This window comes from Pelophylax lessonae (genome assembly GCF_965119305.1).
Source record: "Pelophylax lessonae genome assembly, chromosome: 3".
In the NCBI taxonomy this organism is placed as follows: Eukaryota; Metazoa; Chordata; class Amphibia; order Anura; family Ranidae; genus Pelophylax; species Pelophylax lessonae.
Window position 1 is genome coordinate 658,999,391 of NC_138770.1, and position 15,112 is coordinate 659,014,502.

A 15,112-nucleotide genomic window follows, 5' to 3' on the forward strand; every position below is an offset into this window, starting at 1 on the left:
TTATCTTGCAACCTGGATGCCTGAACAAGGCAGGAAATTCATACAGGGTTTTGCCAGCGAAGGCATGAGCAGCAAAGGCTGAGTTTACGGCGTGCATAATACATGTAGATCTGGATACGCTTAATGGCAAGTGTCCATTAGTCAGCTTTTCTAGCTTTCAGAGACCTGCAGAAGGGCTGCCAATCCATGAACAGTATCAGTAAGGAATATACTGCCCCCCTACAGCTATAACCTGCATAAAGCAGACAAGACATAGGGGTACAAGGCTACAGAGGATTTGTTGCAGAAATAAACAAATCTCAGTAAGTTTAAGTCTCCATTCACACTGGTACGACTTGTCAGGCGACTTGGTCAGCCTGGCAAGTCACGCACCGCCGCGTCCCATAGTGTAGTACAGGAACGGTTCTAATAGGAGCGACACAAGTCGCTCCGACTTAGAAAAAGGGTCCTGTACTATCTCGGGGCGAACTGGAGCGACTTGCATAGACATTCATCTTATGAAGTCCGTGCAAATCGCGCTGCACGCGACTTCACAGTTCACCCCGAAGTCGCATCCGACATAGTGTGAACGGAGTCTTAGGGAGAACTCCACATTGCTAAGAAAATAAATATTATAACATGTACGATTGCTACTCAAGCCATGCAGTAAATTATTAACCACTTGCCTACTGTGCACTTAAACACCCTTCCCATCCAGGCCAATTTTCAGCTTTCAGCGCTGTCACACTTTGACTGACAATTGCGCGGTCATGCTACACTGTACCCATATGAAATTTTTATCATTTTTTTCACACAAATAGAGCTTTCTTTTGGTGGTATTTAATCATCTCTGGGTTTTTTATTTTTTACAAAAAAAAAGAATAAATACAGAAAATTTTGAAAAAAAAAAAAAAAGTTTTTCTTATTTTCTGCGAGTAAATTTTGAAAATAAATTTTTCTCCTTCACTGATGTGCGCTGATGAGGCGGCACTGATGGGCACTGATAGGTGGCACTGATGAGGTGGCACTTATGGGCACTGATGAGGTGGCACTTATGGGCACTGATGAGGAGGTACTAATATGCCGCACTGATGAGCACTGATAGGTGGCACTGATAGGCGGCACTGATAGGCGGCACTGATGAGCACTGATCGGCGGCACTGCTGGGCACTGAGAGGTGGCACTGCTGGGCACTGAGAGGTGGCACTGAGAGGCGGCACTGACGGGCGGCACTGATGGGCACTGAGAGGCGGCACTGATGGGCACTGGCGGATGGCACTGATGGACACTGACGGGTGGCACTGATGAGCACTGATGGGCGGCACTGATGAGCACTGATGGGCAGAACCATCAGTGCCCACACTCAGTGCCCATAGTGCTGCCAGTCAGTGCTCATCAGTGCCTAGATGAGCAGGCACTGATGGGCACTGACTGGCAGCACTATGGGCACTGATTGTGGGCATTGATGGGGGACACTGATGGCGGGCACTGTGGGCACTGTTGGGGGCAATGTGTGTGGTTTTTTTACCTTTTATTAATCAGGGCACTGGTGATCAGTGCCCTGATTACATGTCTCTGTGTCCCCGGCGCTGTGAGGCTCCCCCTCCTCCCTAACACTGCAGGCTCCGTGTGAGGAAGGAGCGCCGGCGATGAGAGATGATCTCATATGTTTACATATGAGATCATCTCTCATTGGATGGGCCGATCACGTGGTGAATGGCAGCTGTGATTGGCAATTCACCACGATCTGTGATCGGCCGTGTCCAAGAGACACGGCCGACACAGATTCTCCCCGATGCGCGCTCGCGGGAGCGCACGGGGGGCGTGTCACTGGGAGGCCGTTTAAAAACGGCCTCCCGAAAATTCGAGTCCGCGCTGCAGCCGTATATAGGCTGTAGCGCGGATGGGAACAAGTTAAATAACCTTCCCAATACAAACTGCAGCTGCTGAAGTTTAAGCTGTTTAAAGCTGTTCCACCCAAAAGTGGAACTTCCGCTCATTTGCTAACCCCCCCCCCCTCCGGTGCCACTTTTGGCACCTTTCAGGGGGAGGGGGGAATGGGTATTTGTTTTTGACAGGTACCCTTCCCCACTTCCGGGAGACGGCGCAGCGGCGCCATCCCTCGGATGTTTGGCCCCCTCCTCCTTCCCCCGCCGCCAAGCCAATCCAAATGCACAGCGCGCTTCGTGCATGCGCATTAGGGACCCGTCCGTGAAGCCGCAAGGTTTTTAACCCCTTCAGCAACTTGGGATGGGGGGGGGGGGGTGCGGCAATTTTTATTTTGTCAAAAATCCTTGCACTGGCCCTGAGCACAGGTGGAATTCATACCGGCGTCCCTGTTTTCTGCAGGCCTTTTATGATTGTAATATTTTATGCACTTTATTAGAATAAAGTTGTGATTTACTGCACTATGAGAGGCATTTGGTTTTACTTTTCCCCATGGAGTGGATCAATGGGTGATACCTAAGGAGCCATTGCTGTGGAACATGTCCTAAGGCCTTGAGACTGGGTGTCTCTGGTAAGCAGCCATCCATTTCTGGCTTGGGCACGCTGGGTTTGCATGCAGCACTTGGAAGAGATGCCACCCGCACATTTTCTTCAGTTGCTATTCAGCAGAGAGACTGTATTGTTGTCATTTAAAGTTTCTTTTATGGGATTTTTTATGTAAAAGCTTTTGCTTTCTCTTTCACTATTGTTGTTTTATTTCATCTCAATTTGTGCAAGTTTCATATCACTTCACGTAAGTTTTTTATGAAGTATTTAATTGTATACACTTAATTGGTTGTTCACAGATTTTGCTATTTCTTTTATTAGTTTTCACATAGTGAATTCTTCCTTGTCACATTTTTGTTGAGTCACATATTTGGTTTAGATAGCACGCTAGTTTTTTTTTTTTTTTTAATTTACATTAAGGGGGTAAAACCTTTCCGGTCTTTAAGTGGTTAACTTTTCATCTACAATATAGCCAAATGATGGCTATAGCGTGGCTGGCCAGTTCTGGCCGGCCGTCATATGATGTCCTCCTGTGATCGTGCCCAGCACGCGCCCGCTGCAGCACGTGGGCGGCACGCTCTGTAATCTCAGTGTCCTGCAGACACTGCTAATCACAGATCGAGTTAAAGAGCCAATTAGAGGCTCTTTACCATGTGATCAGCTGTGTCCAATCACAGCTGATCATAATGTAAACAGAAGGCGGTTATCGGCATTCCTTTTCTCACACTGACAGAGTGGGGAAGGGAGAAGAGAAACGATAACCGACTTCTGTAAAAGGGACATCTACACTGATAATCAGGGCACTGATTATCAGTGTCCTGATGATCAGTGCAGTCCCAACAGTGCCCATTAGTGCTGCCAGTCTGTGCCCACCATTGCTGCCAAACTTTGCCTGCCAGTGCTGCCAATCGGTGCCCACCAGTGCTGCCAATCAGTGGCCATCACTGCCTCCTCATCAGTGTCACCTATCAGTTCCGCCTACCACTCCCTACCTTTTCCACCTACCAGTGCCCATTAGTGCCACTTATTAGTGCTCATGATGGTGGGTTAAAGGAGCGCCGGATATCAAAATAAAAACCAACTTGGATAAAAAGATTGTCGTTTTAATGGTAGTAGCAGAACATGTTGGAGGCTTCAACATGTTCTGCTACTACCATTAAAACGACAATCTTTTAATCCAAGTTGGTCTTTATTTTGACATTGGGCGTTCCTTTAACCCACCATCATCAGCACCTTCGGAAACTACCATTAGGCCATCCTAGAGGTAGCAGCCCAGACCCTTCAAAAGGGCCCATCGTCACCTTTCTATTCAGTCGGGCCAGACTCACCAGAACCTAATTCCCCCAAGTTGCCCTCATCATCACCCACCCACAGACCCTCTATTGAGTAGGTCAGTCCAGCGTAGTCATCAACTTTCAAGAATTACCTATTAGTGACTATCAGTGCCACCAATCAGTGCAGCCCATAAGTGCCCATCAGTGCAGCCTATAAGTGCCCACCAGTGCTGCCTCATCACCGCACATCAGTATAAAAATTACCTGTTTGCAAAATTTTATAATACAAACTATGAAAACATTTTTTTTTTGTTTATCTCAAATTTTTTCGCTCTTTTTTTATTTATTTAGCAAAAAAAAAAAAAACAGTGGTGATTCAATACCACCAAAGGAAAGCTCAATTTGTTTTTAAAAAACAAATGATTAAAATTTTGTTTGCCTACAGCGTTGCATGACTACGCAACTCTTAGGCTACGTTCACATGTGGGCGTAGCCGATCACGGGCAGAATCACCGCGATTCTGCCCGCTATCCGGAATCATTGCAAATCGCGGGACGCCTGTGCGATGCCCGTGATTTGCAATGGCACCCCAAACGCTCTGCGATGATGCCCCGATTTCCTCCTGCCGAATTGGGGTAACATTGCGCAAACAGAATCGCGGGACGCATGGCGCACAAAAGAAACGCTTGTACCTTTTTTGGGCGTCATGCGTCCCGCGATTCTGTTTGCGCGACGTTACCGCGATTCAGCAGGCGGAAATCGCGGCAACATCGCAGAGCGTTTGAGGTGCTATTGCAAATCACGGGCATCGCACAGATGTCCCGCGATTTGCAATGATTCCGGATCGCGGTGATTCTGCCCGTGATCCGCTACACCCACATGTGAACGTAGCCTTATTCAAAGTGCGACAGTGCTGAAAGTTGAAAATCGGCCTGGGCAGGAAAGGGGGTGAAAGCGCCCGGTAGGCAAGTGGTTAAAATGAAATGTATGAATTGTAAAGCTGAAGACCAACAACTTTTTGCCGCATTTTGAATACAGAGACCAGAAGAGGCAACTATACAGAGCCCCTGCCTTCGCTAAAGCTTCTTATGCTTTCAAAAGAGATCCCCATAAAATTATTCTCAGTAATAACTTTGAACATAATTCAACAACTGAGCTTTTTGTTGCCGATGTTTAGATTCACAGTTAGCATTTCTGTTTTGGCCAATCTGGAAAGCAGCGAGTAGAGTTTTTGATTGAATCTGATTGAAGAGAAAGCAATGTTTTGCTATTAACTAACATCCCCGCCGTTTAAAAGGGAGGCAATTAAATTGCACACAGCACTATTCAATTAAGGGGCTCTACATGAGATATCCTAATACTACATCCGCCGCCCTTATAGATTGCCTTTCACATTACTTTACAAGATTAATTTTGAATTAGGAGTGGGCTGAAGATCCACACAGTACATTATGCACTTGGTAAAGATGGAATTATAATGATTTTTTTTTTCTGCACAGATTTATTAAATACTATTCTGCTATAATTAAAGTGATGTTCAGTTAGCTGCAGCAGAAAGCGTTGTAAAATTAGGAACATTGAATCAAAGCTCAACAATAACATTCACAATGTGGCCAAATTTTTGTAAACACCTGATCATAAGCCCCCGTTCACACTGGGGCGACGCTACTTCGCACCGCGACCTCCGAGGTCGCGGTGCGAGCTGCGCGCCGCGACCTCGGAGCGGTCACCACGGACTTCATAACATTGAAGTCTATGGCGGTCGCCTCCTGGTCGCCCCAAAGAAGCTCCGGACCCTTTTTCTGAGTCGGAGCGACTTGTGTCGCTCCTATCAGAACGGGTCCGCAGCTTCCCTATGGGAGGCGACCTGCGGCGACCTGTGAGGCGACCAGGTCGCCTCACAGGTCGCCCCAGTGTGAACGGGGGCTTATGGTAAATTATATACTCCAAATTGGTGTATATCCCTCACGCTTATGGTGGTCCTATTATAGGGGGGGGGGTGGGTGTGGTTAGGAGTGGTGATAGCAGCTGCTATAGGGTAGATAGTAATTGAAAGAGGGAAAAACCCCGATCATAATATTCACGCTATACGGCCAAAAGTATGATGACACCCCTCCAAATTATTAACCACTTCTGGACTGAAAGGTTTTCCCCCTTAACCTCCCTGGCGGTATGGTTATCTCAGATTTTAGGTGCTGAAAGCGGTACATTTTTTTGCATAGAAATCTGTTGTTTTATATTTTAAAACTCACCTTCCCCTGCGATCCCCCGCCATCCTCCCCCCGCCGTCCTCCCCCGCCATCCTCCCGTTGTCCTCCCGCTCTGTGCTCAGCCGATGCCGGCACCTCTCTTCCGGTTGCCTTCCCTGCGAGCGTTGCGATGCAGGGGGGTGGAACCGCCGGCAAATTAAAAAATGTAAATACACCAAATGAGTTGATAGAAAGCTGTGATCCTAACGGATTACACTGTATCATCCCATTTCACCACAGGATTTCACCTGGTGACTTTTCCAGTGCCCTGCCTGTGCTTTTCCAGTTCTTTGTGCCTGGAAAATAGAGAACGACCATGGCGTCCAAAAGCACTATTTTTGCGCAAACGCGATTTTAGACGAGAATAAGAGTAATGAACTCCGCGCTATGGAGTGTTGGATATATATATATGTATGTATAGAGGAATGCTAGGCTGCAGCCTCCCTATAATATAGTCCGAAGACTATATGAAGTGCAAAAGTGGGGGGTAGGGGGAGTGACGCTGCCTATTATTAGGGTGTGTAAACAGTGAGGTGCCAGGTATTAGTGGTAATGGATAAATAGATAAATAAAATGAGATAGTTGGTGACAATAGTAAAAAAATTTGGTAAAAATGAATAAATAAAAATATGTATCCGTGGATCAAGGTGACATGTATATGTACGTCTCTGTAAAGTGACGTGTGCAAGGATGATCATAAATATAGGCTCCTCAGAGTGTATAAAAATAGAAGCAGTGTAAGGACAAGATATTGTATGTATAGATGTCCTTATAAGGTGACGTGTGCAAATATGATCATAACTCTAGACTCCACAGAATATATAGTATTTAATATTGGAACAGATTTTAGACGAACTGGAAAACAGCGACAGCGAAACAGAGTTACTTGAAGAACTGAGCAATAGTGATTAGTGGGAAAATTTGTCATCAGGTACGGAAAGTGACGTCAGCGACGATTCTGATGTCTCTTTCTGGCACATCGCTCCGTTGGAAATTCTGAAGAATCATTTGATATACTTCCCAAATTCCACAAGCTATGTGCTAGAAAGAGACATCAGAATCGTCGCTGTCGTCACTTTCCAAACATGATGACCAATTTTTACCACGAATCGCTATCGCTCAGTTCTTCAAGTAACTCAGTTTCGCTGTTGCTGTTTTCCAGTTCGTCTAAAAGCGCTTTTGCGCAAAAAAACGCTTTTTGGACGCCATGGTCGTTCAAAATTTTCCAGGCACAAAGCACTTGAAAAGCACAGGCAGGGCACTGGAAAAGTCATCAGCTCAGGGGGCAGCAGAGAAAGCTAGATAGGAGGAGTGGTGGGGAGCCCATATCTCAATTCTTCTTCCTCAGCCGATACAGGAGGAAAAATAAAGATAGGGGTTCCTCTATATGCAGACGCTCCCACACCACTTTTCCTACCCAGCTTTTTTCTGCTGCCGCCCCCCCTACCCAAGCTCTTTTCTATCCAGTCATGCAGCATGGGGCCGGGTCACAATTGCAACCACTTTGACCCCTGTAGGTACACCCCTGGTGCTGCTGTTGGAGAGTGGTGTCCTGTGTGTTAGGATTGAGTTCCCCTGCTGGTGACACGGTGTTGCCCTGGGCTGAATGCTGCACTTCCATTGTCCACCAGCAGGTGTCTCCCAGAAGCCAGCAGGCTTCTATGATCACAAAAACTGTGTTCAGCTGCCAGGTGGCTATTTAAGGCTGCTCCTCCCTTTCCCAGGCGCGTCACTATTTTGAATGCCTCTTTGCTGCCTGAACCAAGTGTCTGTGATCCTGATCTATCCTGCACCCCTTGCTCCTGCTCTCTGCCTTGTATCCATTCATCCAGTCTAGTTTGCCCTCTTCCTTGCTCCCCTGCTCCCCTTGTCCTGTATAGTGTATATATTTGTAGATAGTTGGTTCTTTAGTTATTGTGTCTTTGGGGTTGGTTTTTATTTACTGGTATTTGCTTTGTTCACTGTTGCTGTGTATGTTTGTTTTGTGGTTCACTATAATAAATTTTACTTTAAGGCTATCTATATTGTTTTGGTGTGTAGCTACATGTGTCTGGTCTCCCCTGCTGCTGCTGAACCCTGACATAATAGTGACGCCCACTACGACCAGATCAGCTACACTTTGGAGCTGGAAGCAAGTTGCTTTTGACTTCATTTTCCTGTTGTCAAGATGCTTAGAGTGCAGGTTATTAGTCGTGTGCATGCAGCAGAAGATAAAGATTTTTGTTGTTCATTGTTGCAGGCGCTGAGTCTCACTGAGGAGGAACTGTTGGAAAACATTCAGACAGCGCATGCCTTAGCTGTTGAGGGCAGATTCTCCCTTAGACAAGTCCAGCCATTAATTCAGGTCTGTTCTGAACTAGTATTTCAGTCGATCTCTCAGGGCCATGATGTTTTCACTCCTCCATTTACTATGTTCCAGGCTGGATTTTTGGGATGGTTGCTGAAATATTGTGCAGGTTCTTTCTTCCAGCAGTATTCAGCCTATTCACACCAGGTGTTGTTGGATTGCATTGCTGCTGTGCAGTCTTTAAAGGAGCAAAGGCAACTAGGGAAAGACAAACTGACTTTAGTTTACCCTCTGCTACAAGCTTGGTCAGAGATCCTATCCCCTGTTCTAGATGAGCCACATAAAGTTATATCTACTGAAATAAATCAAGAATCTATTCCTCTGTTACCCTTAGCAACCACAGCTGCTACTGAGTGGTCTTTACCACCTGTAGATCAGTACCCTGCCACCAGTAACCAGTCTTCCTCTGTATGTAATCCATTGGAGGCTCCCCCTGCATTACTGTTACCCATAGCAACATCTCAGGCCTCTTCCTGTACTTCTGCTGCTCTTCACTCTATTCTTCCCAGTACTGTTACTACATTTCCATCAGCAGTACACTCTGGTCAGCACAATGCAAATGCTCATAGGACTCCAGTATGTAAGCCTAAAAATGAACAGAACTTTTTTCCTGCTCTTACAACTCTGCGACCCTCCATGCTGCCGCCTGCTGATGAGATCCAGTCCTCCTCCATGCTGCCGCCTGCTGATGAGATCCAGCCATCCTCCATGCTGTTGACTGCTGATGGTGTCCACACCTCCATGCTGCCGCCTGCTGATGAGATCCAGTGCTCCTCCATGCTGCAGCCTGCCGATGGGATCCAGACCTCCTCCATGCTGCCGCCTGCTGATGGGATCCAGACCTCCTCCATGCTGCCGCCTGCTGATGGGATCCAGTCCTCCAGTCTGCCGCCTGCTGATGAGATCCAGTCCTCCTCCATGCTGCCGCCTGCTGATGAGATCCAGTCCTCCTCCATGCTGCCGCCTGCTGATGAGATCCAGTCCTCCTCCATGCTGCCGCCTGCTGATGAGATCCAGCCATCCTTCATGCTGCTGACTGCTGATGGTGTCCACACCTCCATGCTGCCACCTGCTGGTGAGATCCATTGCTCCTCCATGCTACCACCTGCTGATAAGATCCAGTGCTCCTCCATGCTGCAGCCTGCAGATAGGGACCTGCCGTTTGTTGCCAAACCTGCCACGGGTGACTTGCCGGCCGCTGTCCCGCCGGACTCTGCTTATACCGGGGCTGCTGCCCAGCCGGACTCTGCTGATACCGGGGCCGCTGCCCAGCCGGACTCTGCTGATACCGGGGCCGCTGCCCAGCCGGACTCTGCCGATACCGGGGCCGCTGCCCAGCCGGACTCTGTCAATTCACCCCTTGCTTTTAAACTGGACTCTGTTGACCGGGTTAAGCTCCCACTTGCTAATATGTCTGAGGCTCCTGAACTTCCAGCGTTATGTGGCCCAAATGGGTTGTCTGTGTGGGTTAAGATCCCTACTGTTGCTCGTTCTGTGTTCTTTTCGCAGCCAGCTGATCCTGTTATGCTAAGGCCAGGATGTCCAGATATCCACTCTGAACATGAGAACTGCATCTGCTGTTACGACCCCAGTAGTAGAGGTCCTATGGGAAAAGGCAGTGTTCCATATGAACTTTGTCCTGACCCAGGGGTCATCTCTGCAATCCCTGGTGCATCTGGGGACTCGAGTGGGGTAACCTATGCCCTGGGTAGACCTGAGTGGCAGGTAAAATACAGAGCAGTCTCTAACAGTGTGAGAAGAGGTCCAGTTGTGATGGGACACCCTTTTGTCAGGGTACCTGCATGGACCAGGGACTTGGGCATTAAGCATTCGGGTAGCTTTCAGTGTCTCAACATTGGGACACAGGCTGCTTATAAGAATGGTAAGCCTTCGGTGTTGCGACTTCTTAGGGATCTGACCAGCAGGAAACCCAGCCAGTTTTGGGACCCCGGCGGTGTGGTTCTCAGCCAGCCTTCAGACCTTGGCAGTGGGATACCCAGTCAGCTTGCAGACCCCAGTGGTGGAGCCTTATGGAGCGTCCGGAGGCCGCTCCTTAAGGGGGGGAATATGTTAGGATTGAGTTCCCCTGCTGGTGACACGGTGTTGCCCTGGGCTGAATGCTGCACTTCCATTGTCCACCAGCAGGTGTCTCCCAGAAGCCAGCAGGCTTCTATGATCACAAAAACTGTGTTCAGCTGCCAGGTGGCTATTTAAGGCTGCTCCTCCCTTTCCCAGGCGCGTCACTATTTTGAATGCCTCTTTGCTGCCTGAACCAAGTGTCTGTGATCCTGATCTATCCTGCACCCCTTGCTCCTGCTCTCTGCCTTGTATCCATTCATCCAGTCTAGTTTGCCCTCTTCCTTGCTCCCCTGCTCCCCTTGTCCTGTATAGTGTATATATTTGTAGATAGTTGGTTCTTTAGTTATTGTGTCTTTGGGGTTGGTTTTTGTTTACTGGTATTTGCTTTGTTCACTGTTGCTGTGTATGTTTGTTTTGTGGTTCACTATAATAAATTTTACTTTAAGGCTATCTATATTGTTTTGGTGTGTAGCTACATGTGTCTGGTCTCCCCTGCTGCTGCTGAACCCTGACACTGTGTTTCTGAAACACATGTGAATGTTTACCCCCTCCCTTTTTTTTGTAACACTTCATTCATTCCTATTTGTTCTGTTTCAAATGTTACTTTATGCATTGACATACCTCCCTTAGGCTCTAGAGCAGGGGTCTCCAAACTTTCTAAACAAAGTGCCAATTTACTTACCTTCAGACTGTGGCGATTGGGAGAAGAAATTGCCCCAGAGCCAATGTGAATAATGCCTCCGGCTTTGTGGTCAGTGGGAGTAAAAAAAATGTCATAGTACCTGTGGCCAGTAGAAGGACAAATAGTGTTTCATACCTGGTACTGGTGGGAGGAATGGTGCCCCATTGTTGGTGTTAGTCTGAGGAATAGTTCCCCAGTCTTGGTGTCAGTGGGAGGAATAGTGCTACAATAACCCAGATATTTCCTCTGTGCTCACCAAAATTATACATACAGTATCTCACAAAAGTGAGTACACCCCTCACATTTTTGTAAATATTTTATTATGTCTTTTCATGTGACAACACTGAAGAAATGACCCTTTGCTACAATGTAAAGTAGTGAGTGTACAGCTTGTATAACAGTGTAAATTTGATGTCCCCTCAAAATGACTCAACACACAGCCATTAATGTCTAAACCACTGGCAACAAAAGTTAGAGCAGCCCTAAGTGAAAATGTCCAAATTGGGCCCAATTAGCCATTGTCCCTCCCCCGGTGTCATGTGACTCGTTAGTGTTACAAGGTCTCAAGTGTGAATGTGTAATGTTCTGGTACCTCTGGTACCCTTGTTCCCTATTTCTCTCTTACTAAATTGCGTCCCATCTTGTTATCCAAGAGACGCATACACCTTTAAGACCGGATGACATCATTGCCGAGCGCCACTATGAGCGGCTATTTCAATCGCCGGCTTTCTCTCACTCATTGCTCGTTCAAACCACATGTTCACCGCACCTTCTCCTGTGAAGTCGGAGCTGCTGACATTTCCCTTTGCTGAACTGAAGCCGGAACCTCGCTGCTGATCCGTATCTCGCTACGGGATCACCTCTCTCTAAGGACACTGTTACTACTAACCTATCTAAGTGATAAGTACCCCACAGGGGATTCTTACTAACCAATCTCCTACTGTTATCTACTGCAATTACCAGGACTATCTGTATCTATCTATTTACTGTCATCTACTGCAAATACCAGGACTATCTGTATCTATCTATCTACTATCATCTGCATAGACAGTTAGCTCTTGGGACTTCCTTCAACTATCTTTGCACTAGGTTACTCTGTCTAAGTATACTCCATCTGTGTCCTCTCACCATCTGCACTATACTTGACATCAGAACCTATCTGCTTACCATCACCTGCAACTCTCCTAATACTACTCTTAGTGTTCACCATACAATTGCCTGTCTCTCATATATTCTATCCCTCCATTAAACATCTGATTGAGTATATGTATATTGCATAACAGGCTGTGCACTGTGATGAAGTCCTGAGAGTTGGATATGTTGTTCAACAGAATCTCTACAAGGCTACTGAGTGTAATAATTCTGCAGCTGTAAATCCATCCACTAACAAAAACGCATGAACGTTACAGAATGGGGAGTAGGTGTGTTAAATTTGGTGTTATCGCTCTCACTCTCTCATACTGGTCAATGGAAGTTCAACATGGCACCTCATGGCAAAGAACTCTCTGAGGATCTGAAAAAAAAGAATTGTTCCTTTACATAAAGGTGGCCTAGGCTATAAGAAGTTTTCCAAGGCCCTGAAACTGAGCTGCAGCATGGTGACCAAGACCATACAGCGGTTTAACAGGACAGGTTCCAATCAGAACAGGACTCGCCATGGTGGACCAAAGAAGAGTGCACGTGCTCAGCATCATATCCAGAGGTTGTCTTTGGGAAATAGACGTATGAGTGCTGCCAGCATTGCTTCAGAGGTTGAAGGGGTGAGGGGTCAGCCTGTTAGTGCTCAGACCATACACTGCACACTGCATCAAATTGGTGTGTATGGCTGTCATCCCAGAAGCCTTTTCTAAAGATGATGCACAAGAAAGCCCACAAACAGTTTGCTGAAGACAAACAGACTAAGGACATGGATTACTAGAACCATGTCCTGTGCTCTGATGAGATCAAGATAAACTTATTTGGTTCAGATGGAGTCAAGCGTGTGTGGCGGCAACCAGGTGCAGAGTACAAAGACAAGTGTGTCTTGCCTACAGTCAAGCATGGTGGTGGGAGTGTCATGGTCTGGGGCTGCATGAGTGCTGCTGGCACTGGGGAGCTACAGTTCATTGAGGGAACCATGAATGCCAACATATACTGTGACTTACTGAAGCAGAGCATGATCCCCTCCCTTCAGAGACTGGGCCACAGGGCAGTATTTCAACATGATAAGGACCCCAAACACACCTCCAAGATGACCACTGCCTTGCTAAAGAAACTGACGGTAAAGGTGATGGACTGGCCAAGCATGTCTCCAGACCTAAACCCTATTGAGCATCTGTGGGACATTCTGAAATGGAAGGTGGAGGAGCGCAAGGTCTCTAACATCCACCAGCTACGTGATGTCATCATGGAGGAGTGGAAGAGGACTCCAGTGACAACCTGTGAAGCTCTGGTGAACTCCATGCCCAAGAGGGTTAAGGCAGTGCTGGAAAATAATGGTGGCCACACAAAATAGTGACACTTTGGGCCCAATTTGGACATTTTGACTTAGGGGTGTACTCACTTTTGTTGCCAGCGGTTTAGACATTAATGGCTGTGTGTTGAGTTTTTTTTGAGGGGACAGCAATTTTACACTGTTATGCAAGCTGTACACTCACTACTTTACATTGTAGCAAAGTGTCATTTCTTCAGTGTTGTCACATGAAAAGATATCATAAAATATTTACAAAAACGTGAGGGGTGTACTCACTTTTGTGAGATACTTTAAGTAAATCTGTGTTGCAGCTGTGGTACTGATATGTGTTGCCACAATGTGCATTGGGATACAGTCCACATTGTTTGTGAGTGGATTTTTTTGGGGTTTTAATACATTTGGGTTGTTTTTATGCTTATTGAGCAATGAGATATATTTTTGTATCCTTGAGCAAATACTACTGGTGCATAGAAGAGTTGGGAGGTCTGGGGTATGTGGAGGTATTGGTACACAAAGCCTTTTGCATTAGGATGTGCACCTCAAAGCTCAAACACACATGTGTAGGTGACGGTGTCAGTAGGGCAGAGGCTGGTTTCAATAAGGTAGTGGATGGCGTCAGTAGTTTTTATTTTTATTATTTTATTTTATTTATTTTTTTACAATTTTATTTTTTAATTATTTTTTTTACTAATTTTTTAGGTTCCCCGTTAGGGGGCTTTGGTGAAATATCAGGGGTTTAAACAGGAGGAATCTGCACCATACAGGGTTATTAGGGTGTGCCCCAGCACACCCTGTGTGAACACCTATGTATGGAAGAAGTGTTGGGACTTTCTATTGCATGAGCTTTCTTTCTTTCTTTCTTTCTTTCTTTCTTTCTTTCTTTCTTTCTTTCTTTCTTTCTTTCTTTCTTTCTTTCTTTCTTTCTTTCTTTCTTTCTTTCTTTCTTTCTTTCTTTCTTTCTTTCTTTCTTTCTTTCTTTCTTTCTTTCTTTCTTTCTTTCTTTCTTTCATTTTATTTATGGCACACAATTTGGTTGTGGGAGGAATAGAGCCCCATCGTTGGTATCTGTCAAAGAAATAGTGCCCCAACATTGGTGTCATTGAGAGGAATAGTACCCCATCATTAGTATTAGTAGGAAGACTAGTGCCCCATTCTTGGTGCCAATGGAAGGAATCATGCCCCACTGTTGGTGTCAGTGGAAGGAATAGTGCCTCATTGTTGGTGTCAGTGAGATGGGTAGTGCCTCATATCGGTGAAAGGACTAGTAACACAAGGGCCAGATAAAGGCAAGCAAGGGGCCGGATCTGGCCTGTTGGCAGCAGTTTGGAGACCATTGCCTTAGAGCAGTGATGGTGAACCTTGGCACCTCAGATGTTTTAGAACTACATTTTCCATGATGCTCAACTACACTGCAGAGTGCATGAGTATCATGGGAAATGTAGTTCCAAAACATCTGGGGTGCCAAGGTTCGCCATTACTTCCTTAGGGTGTTGCTGTTGTCATTCACCTACTGCGATATATGGATAATTCACAAATTCACTTTAGAAAACGAAGTCC